The sequence below is a fragment of the Hylobates moloch genome, unplaced genomic scaffold, assembly GCF_009828535.3.
Source record: "Hylobates moloch isolate HMO894 unplaced genomic scaffold, HMol_V3 SCAFFOLD_17, whole genome shotgun sequence".
Classification (NCBI taxonomy): domain Eukaryota; kingdom Metazoa; phylum Chordata; class Mammalia; order Primates; family Hylobatidae; genus Hylobates; species Hylobates moloch.
Window position 1 is genome coordinate 27942329 of NW_026652292.1, and position 8703 is coordinate 27951031.

Below are 8703 nucleotides of genomic sequence, written 5' to 3' on the forward strand. Positions count from 1 at the left end.
ATGTGCTAGGCATGGGCTGGGTGCTGCACACTGGTTGACACTGGAATTAGAAGAAAGTTGATCTAATACCTATTTAGCCTCTATTTTTAAAATGAAAATATTTATTTTGAGATTAGCAGCTTCCTCTCTAATGAATCTTATGTATCCTGTATGAAAACTTTGCAGATATAAATGAAAGAAGCCAAATGAGAGTTTCTCTGTATTCACCCCACTTTCAACTCAGAGATTCTTGAAAATGATATCTGAATCACATCATTACTTGTCTTTTCTTTGAATAATGCATATTTGGATAATGGGCAAAGTAAATGTGCATAACATGGCAGAGGATGAACAAGGTTACATGAGTATAAACTATACTCATTAAAGAAAAAACATTTATCATGGGGGATCAGCAATATTGGATGGGACAGTAAAATGAATATGTACCTATATATAATTAGAGAAAGTATTTCTTTCATCTTTCTCCGTTCCCTGTGGCACTTAAGTGCACAAGAAATGTTCTTTGAAGTCAATGAGCACCGTCTACTGGATTTGGAGGACATGATGTTGGGAACAATTCAAACGGAGTTTCATTTTCTAAAGTACAGATGAATGTCTTAAGAATTGACAATGTAGAACACGATAGGTAAAAATGAACAATGTGATAAAAACAAACTTGAACATGCTGCTCAATGGCCTTGGAGTTCTAATAATTATGCTCTTTCTCTGAACCTCCTTAGGGCTCAGGCATAATTAAAATAGCAATTACTGACAACAGCAAGATTTTCCATCATAGATATATGAAATAACTAGCAGCAACATAAATGAGGATGAATGTACAGATTATATTTAAAAGCTTCACATCATACTTCATAGAATGATAGCTTTTTTAAAAAAGTATATCTCCGGGTATATAATTTGCAAGTGCATAAACATAGAACTTCCAATTTAAGAATGCCCCCAGGTAATGAGAATGAGTGCTGCTGTCATATGACATTGGCAAGCCTCTGAAATAATGTAGCACTGGATTTCTTAACTTTATCTTGCCAGGGTTCAGTGATAAGAATGGAGAGAAATCCATACGGGGCCACTCTTACAACACAGCCCCCAGGGCACCGTGCTCAACCCCTGGCACAGGGTGATATGTCTGATGTTGCTCTGCTACATTCTCTCCCACCTCACACTTTCTCTCCTTCCGAAGAGTAGAGTTATGAATGTCTAAGACCAAAGTCACCATCATCGCCTGCTTCTAATCAAGATATTTCATTGTTTTCTGGAACACAGATAGATCCCAGTTCTCCCTCCAAAGGAACACATTTTCTAATCAGCTTGTCACTATTGAAAGCACCAGCATCCTTTACTCCACACACCTTTCCAGCTGAGTTGTATGCACAGGTCGATACCATTTCATGGATAGCACGAGACCAAGCGCATTTATGGATTTACAATAAACATTAAAGAATATTACCATGGCTACATACATGGGGAGAAAGTACAGATACTGAATCTCCAGCCGACTGCCATTTCCTTTTATAACAACTTGGTGGTCGTGCAAATTAGTATAACTCTTGAATGCCTTTAAAGGAGCAGATATGAGTTAAGTGGGAGTTGTGGCTCATTGACTTTAGTGGGAGAATATGACTCAAATCCTCTGAGTTTTATAAGGTGATGAGTTAGTTTAGGTTAAGGCAAACCTTGGAACATAATTTGGTTGGTTTTTCCTCTATCAGTGATGGACGATGCTCGATAATCACTTTCTGTCTATTATATCAATAAATCAACTGCAATTCAATTTTAATCTGTAAATAAAGTTAAATCAGGGCTATGAGCAAATTACACGCCTGCATTAGCTACTTAGAGGTGTCATTACTGTCTGTGGTTATTGAGCCGAATGTAGATATTTGAGCTTTTAAATTCTAGTTTTAAAGAAGCTGAGATAAATTTCTTGAATGTTCTTACAAGAAACACCATACCCTCTGATAAATTTGTACCTGCCTGAAATTGCAAGCATAAATTATCCGATATCAGAACAAATAAGGATTTCTAGCTTCAAGCACCAAGTGATATTATCTTCAGATTGTCAGTAGGCATGCAGGGAACACAATATAGAATGAAGTTAAATGCTCCTCATGGAGAAGAAAAATGGGACAATAATTCCATCTCGGCTTAAGAAATTAAAGCTAGGAAAAATACCCAGTGTGTCAAACTGCCGTGTTGTGCGGTGCTCACAGCTGGACTCCATCATACGGGCAGTCTTACAGCACCTAGCACGTTATGAGTGCTCAATAAATATCACAGAATGATATTAACCAGTGCAAAGCACCACAGGCTCTAAATCTCTAACATAATGGGACACGTCTATATGAATGTGAAGCACAGCAGGCTGGATGAAAGCAAATGTCAGTCCAGGAGATAGAAAGGAGACTGGCCAAGCCTCTGTGAGAATGGTGAGAGATAGAACCACCCAGAAACAATGGTGACCACTGCACTTAGTTCTGTTTGTGTGGACAGATCAATTCCTCAGCCTTCTGGACTGAAAGCAACTAAGAAAACCAGAGTGTAATTTTATGCCAGTCATGTTTGACTCACTGCACCTTTGTGACAAGTTACTGAGAGGTAAACATTCCAGAATAACTGTTTTCCAGTTAATGGGGGCCATAGAAAGTCATGCATGCAGAGCTCTTTCCTCATTCCTTTCGCTGCTGCGGCCACAGCCATGAGTATGCTCAGGCTTCAGAAGAGGCTTGCCCCTAGCATCCTCTACTGGGGCAAGAAGAAGGTCTGGTTGGACCCCAATGAGACCAATGAAATCGCCAATGCCAACTCCCGTCAGTAGATCCGGAAGCTGATCAAAGATGGGTTGATCATCTGGAAGCCTGTGACTGTCCATTCCCGGGCTCAATTCTGGAAAAACACCTTGGCCCACCAGAAGGACAAGCACATGCACATAGCTAAGCAAAAGCATACGGCCAAATGCCCAAATGCCAGGGCAGGTCACTTGGATAAGGAGAATGAGGATTCTGTGCCAGCTGCTCAGAAGATACCATGAATCTAAGAAGATTGATTGCCACATGTATCACAGCCTGTACCTGAAGATGAAGGGGAATGTGTTCAAAAACAAGCAGATTCTCATGGAATACATCCGCAAACTGAGGGCAGGCAAGGCCTGCAAGAAGCTACTGGCTGACCAGGCTGAGGCCCACAGGTCCAAGACCAAGGAAGCACGCAAGCGCAGTGAAGAGCGCCTGCAGGCCAAGGAGTGGGAGACGATCAAGACTTTGTCCAAGGAGGAAGAGACCAAGAAATAAAAGCTCCCCGTTTGTCTGTAATACAGGCCTCCATGATTACATAGATCAGCCATTAAAATAAAACAAGGCTTTATCTGCAAAAAAAAAGTCATGCATGCATATTCTGAACAGGAATATGTATGTAATTTTATCACATGAATAAAAGTTAAAAGAAATCAAACTTAACACAATTCTGCTCCAAATTAAACTGGAACAAGACTTCCTACAGATTTTAGGATATTAATCAGAACTTAAAAGATCTAGACAGGTATTGGACTTTTAAGATAAATGTGATTTTCTTATATCTTGTTTAACTTTTGTGTTGTCAAAACCACTTCCCTCTTTGAATTAATTATTTAAGTTATCAGGCCTTAGACACGTTTTGTTTGTTTCCTTGGTTATATTATAGGGAAGAGTTGAGGAAAATAGAGCTCACCAGGATACTGGGCACCGATGTAAACACATTCAAAGTCTAATTCCACTAGTAAAGCAGCCAAGAAAACAAACACTGATTCATGTGCAGAGTTCACAACACAGGATAAGGGGAACTTAAGCAAAGCAAGGAGTGGACTTAAAGGGGATTCACATTGTCTGCATCTGCTTTTCTGACTTATGTGTTAATATAGGTTCAGTTTGTTGGAGATGTGTTTTTTATCTCAGGGTATGGGGAAAAAATAGTGGAAAGAAAAGAAATAATTATATATATGTACACACACATATATGCATATATTATGTATATATGCATATTATGCAGAGAGAGAACACAAACATGTCAGATTTAGTGATTAAATAAATTGGAAGGTTCAAGTGGCTCACTCTACAACCTACAGGACAGTGTATCTAAAATAGCTCTAGGCCACGCATGGTGGCTCACAACTGTAATCCCAGCACTTTGGGAGGTTGAGGCAGGCAGATCACCTGAGCCAGGCATTCAAGACTAGCCTGGGCAACATGGCTAAATGCTGTCTCTGCAAAAAATTAGCCAGACATGGTCGCACAGGCCTATCAGCTACTTGGGAGGGTGAGGTGTGAAGATCACCTGAGCCTGAGAGGTCAAGGCTACAGTGGGCCATGATCATGCCATTGCACTCCAGCCTGGGTGACAGAGTAAGACCCTATTTTAAAAAAAAAAAAAAGATAATTCCATCCATCTTACCTCACAGAAAGTCCTGGAGTTGCAGCCACTAAGTTCATATTCAGACTCCATTATAAGTATAGCCTTCTTTCTGAATCTAATCAAAATAGCCAAAGCACCAAAACAGCATTTTCAGGATAAAATTTGAAATAGCCTCATAAGAAGGACCCTAGAGCCATGCCTCCTGAATTGTCACATTCACTTAAGATTTGGTACTGTTTTAGTATCAAGTATATTCTGTTTTGCAGACTGGGATACTGTTGTATTAGTCTGTTCTCACATTGCTATAGAGAAATAGCTGAGACTGGGTAATTTATTAAAAAAAGAGGTGTATTGGCTCACAGTTCTGCAGGCTGTACAGGAAGCATGATGCTGACATCTGCTCAACTTCTGAGGAGGCCTCAGAAAACTTACAATAATGGCAAAAGGTGAAGGGGAGCAGGAACATCTTACATGGCCAGAATAGGAGGAGGAAAGAGAAGGAGAAGGCACTACACACTTTTAAACAACCAGATCACACCAGAACTCACTATTACAACAATAGCACTAAGAGGGATGGTGTTGAACCATGACAAACCGACCCATGATCAAATCACCTCCCACCAGACCCCACCCTCCTGCATTGAGGATTACATTTCAACATGAGATTTGGGTGAGGACACAGATCCATATCATATCACTGCTAGAAACCAAAGCTTTACTAAACCAATAGCAGGGCCTATCAAACTCTTTTAGTTTTTCATTCTTCAGTGGGAAGAAGGTGAAACCCACAGACAGTAGAATAACTCCACCATTTGCACTCGTTTCCCCAAACCATTCAGCAAATATGTGATCCGTGCATCAGAATCAGTCCCCAGCTCTGTTAGTACCTCTCCCTCCACTCCCTGCAAATCTTAGCCACCAAACCCATCCCTTATAGTCCTACCTCTCCACAATGATTCCAAGTGTTGGGTAAACATACCATTCTTCAAAATAAAATGGGCCTTCTTCTTACTTATGGTAATTTTCAGTCAACGATCATGTTGATTTTGCCATAAAATTGCATAGTTTTAACTAATTTCCATAGTTTTAACTTTTAACATAATTTTGGAAAACTGATATTTAACAAATTCATTCCTATTTTGCTTATCTGGCATTCCTTACCCTGATGAGCAACTACAATTTATATTCAAAATCTCGTATTCTCTTCCCTGAGAAAATTGCCATATAAAAATAATCAATATACAGTCTCCTTTCAGAGAAAAGAATATGATAATGCCCTCTGTTTCAGAACACAAGCCACCAATCTTTGTCAAGCATGGAACATTAACAAAAGTGGAAATGTGGAATATTGGCTAGCACAACCTGAGAAAGACTCCTAATTTCTCTTTACCATTAGATAAGTAGACTCTAACCTGATAGAAGAAATTAATGAGTAGGGGATATTGAAATCTTGGACACCTGTTGGCCAGATGTTTCACCACCACTAGAAATAATGATTGCTTGCTAAAAGCCAAGCTGATAGATAGATATTTACTTCCATTGTTTATTGTAAGGAAAAACAAATAAGATTAATAAATAAGAGTAATTCCTTACAATAAACAATGGAAGTAAATTATATACTCAGTAAAGGCACAACATGTTATTTCCAGAGTTATGGAATTTAAATGGAAGAGCATTTGTCTAAAGAGCATCTTGTCTACTATAATATGCCTGAGGAGTAGTGGTTCATGCTGTCTATGGTAGGAAAATACTTCCCAGAAGTCAATGATACCACTGTACAGCCTTAATCACTAGAAGTACTTTTCTCTTACCAAAATGTTAATGGTAGTTACCCCTATGGAAGTGGGATGAGGTAAGGGAAGCAGGGCTTTCACTTTTACATTAATTGGATTTTCCATAATGTATTAGTCTGTTTTCACACAGCTATAAAGAATTGCCTGGGACTGGGTAATTTATAAACAAAAGAGGTTTAATTGACTCATAGTTCTGCATGGCTGGGCAGGCCTCTGGAAACTTGCAATCATGGTGGAATGCAAAGGGGATGCAGGCACCTTCTTTACAAGACGGCAGGAGAGAGAGCCAGGGAGGAACTGCCAAACACTTAAACCATCAGATCTTGTGAGAACTCACTATCACAAGAACAGCATGGTGGAAACTGCCCCCATGATCCGTCACCTCCCACCATGTCCCTCCCTCAACACGTGGAGATTACTATTGGAAATGAGATTTGGGTGGGGACACAGAGCCAAACCATATCACATAATAACAGTATTTTATTTTATAACTCAAATAAGTAAATAACAAGTGATTCAAAATCTGATTTCATTTACTTTCCTTGTTTTACCTAATAAGGGGCCCAAGGGGCACAGATGAAACTCTTTCCACTTCGTTGCTTGAAGACAGAGATCAGGATAACCTCCGTCTTTGCTTCTTTATAACAAACAGTATCAGTTCCTCCACGAGACATTTTGCTGGGTACTGTTGGGAGAAAATTCTTCATGGATCTCCCACATTTGTGCACATCTTGCAAGCAGAGACACCAACTGCCTTTCTTCCTGACAAATTTTTTCAACAATGTTTGTGTAATGAAGAGTCTTAGAAGACAGAAATAATGTCTCCCTCTAGCACAAAAGAGGCAGACATCCTTATTACCCTTGTAATAGATTTATAATAAGGTAATAATAATAATAATAATTACCTTATTATAATAATTTGGTTTTCCTAAGCTTAGGGTTCCTCTCCAGCAAAGCAACCTACTGTATGTGCAGATGTCATCTGGCCCTCTTTGTATTGCCCTATAGGAATTGGGGCTTGGGAGACAGATGCCAGAAGGTCTGTAATTCTGGGTACTACTATTACTATGAATAATAAAGTCTTTTGCCTCTGACCCAAGAGTTTCCTGCATTCTTCCAACATCTATGAAACTGCATCAGTCTAACTAATTAAAATCTCAAGACCTTTCACAGGTTTTTACACATACTTTGGACGGTTGAGTTGAAAATATGTTCTTGTTCTTGAGGAGATTATAATCTAAAAATGTCAAACTTGTAAATTTTTGAAATACATATAACTGGATAAGCTTAAAAGTGTATTTGAATACTTTCAAAAATAAAATATAAAGAAGAAGCAGAGTTATAATGGTCACAAAGTCTATTCAACAAAGAATAAAACAAAGTCATCAGATACATTAAGGATAAGGGAGCATCCTACGATCATGAAAGATGGTTTTCTTTCAGTTGTATAAACAAACTTGAAGGGTTTTAGAGATGGCGGTGACATTTTACCCTCATAACCTATAACTCAAAAGTTCCCGATATAGTTTGGATATTTGTCCCTACCCAAATCTCATGTTGAATTGTAATCCCCAATGCTAGAGGTGGGGCCTGGTGAGAGGTGTTTGGATCATGGGGGTGGATCCCTCATGGCTTAGTACTACCTCCGTGATAGTGAGTTCTCATGAGATCTGGTCATTTAAATGTGTGTGGCACCTCCTTCCCCACTTTCTCCTGCTCCTGCCATGTGAGACACCTGCTCCCTTTCATCTTCCACCATGATTGTAAACTTCCTGAGCCGCACCCCCCACAGGAAGCCAAGCAAATGCCATCACCATGCTTCCTACAAAGTCTGCAGAACCACAAGCCAAATAAATCTCCTTTCGTTTTAAATTACCCAGTCTCAGGCATTTCTTAGTAGCCATGCAAGAATGGCCTAATACAGCTCCTAAACAGTTTGCCTTTTATGTTCATCTATGGGGTATTGATAAGTCCTATCGTAAAAAGGTTTTCCTCACCTGCTGAATCCCCGGGGTCTATTTTTATTGCTCCCTCCTGAAGCCATGCCCTGGGCTCAATATACTGAGGTGCTGATACGGCAACAGCTGATTTCAAAGACTTGGAAAACTTCAATTCAATCAGCTTTACCACTGCCGAGACATTTGCCTTCTTCAGCCCGCACTTGGGGAACTCAGATTTCTTAAACTAATTGAGCACTTAATATACAGCTATAAATTAATCACATTGAAATGGTGCTAATTATTTCATTAGCTCCCAACCAATCCAATCTAAATAATCACTTATTAGGGCTCAACTGCTAAATTTCTTTAAGTATTGATTAAAATATGCTATAAATTACATATGCAGATAACATTTCTGTGTAATTTTCTGGAAATCCATGTATATAACGAAGGAGGAGTGTGTGTGTTTCTGATCAGTTTTTTTTTTTTTTTTTTCCCTGCAGCATATACAGCAGTAACTGCAATCCATAGCCACATGAATAAAGTAAGGTCAGAACAAATTTTCATCCCACCAGTCCCAAGGCGGA

At 39.3% G+C, this 8703-nt stretch overlaps 1 pseudogene; it reads left to right on the top strand.

The window, feature by feature from the left end:
- The first annotated feature begins 2686 nt into the window (after nt 1-2686).
- On the top strand, nt 2687-3287 carry LOC116456952 (large ribosomal subunit protein eL19-like; annotated as a pseudogene).
- Nucleotides 3288-8703: the final 5416 nt, after the last annotated feature.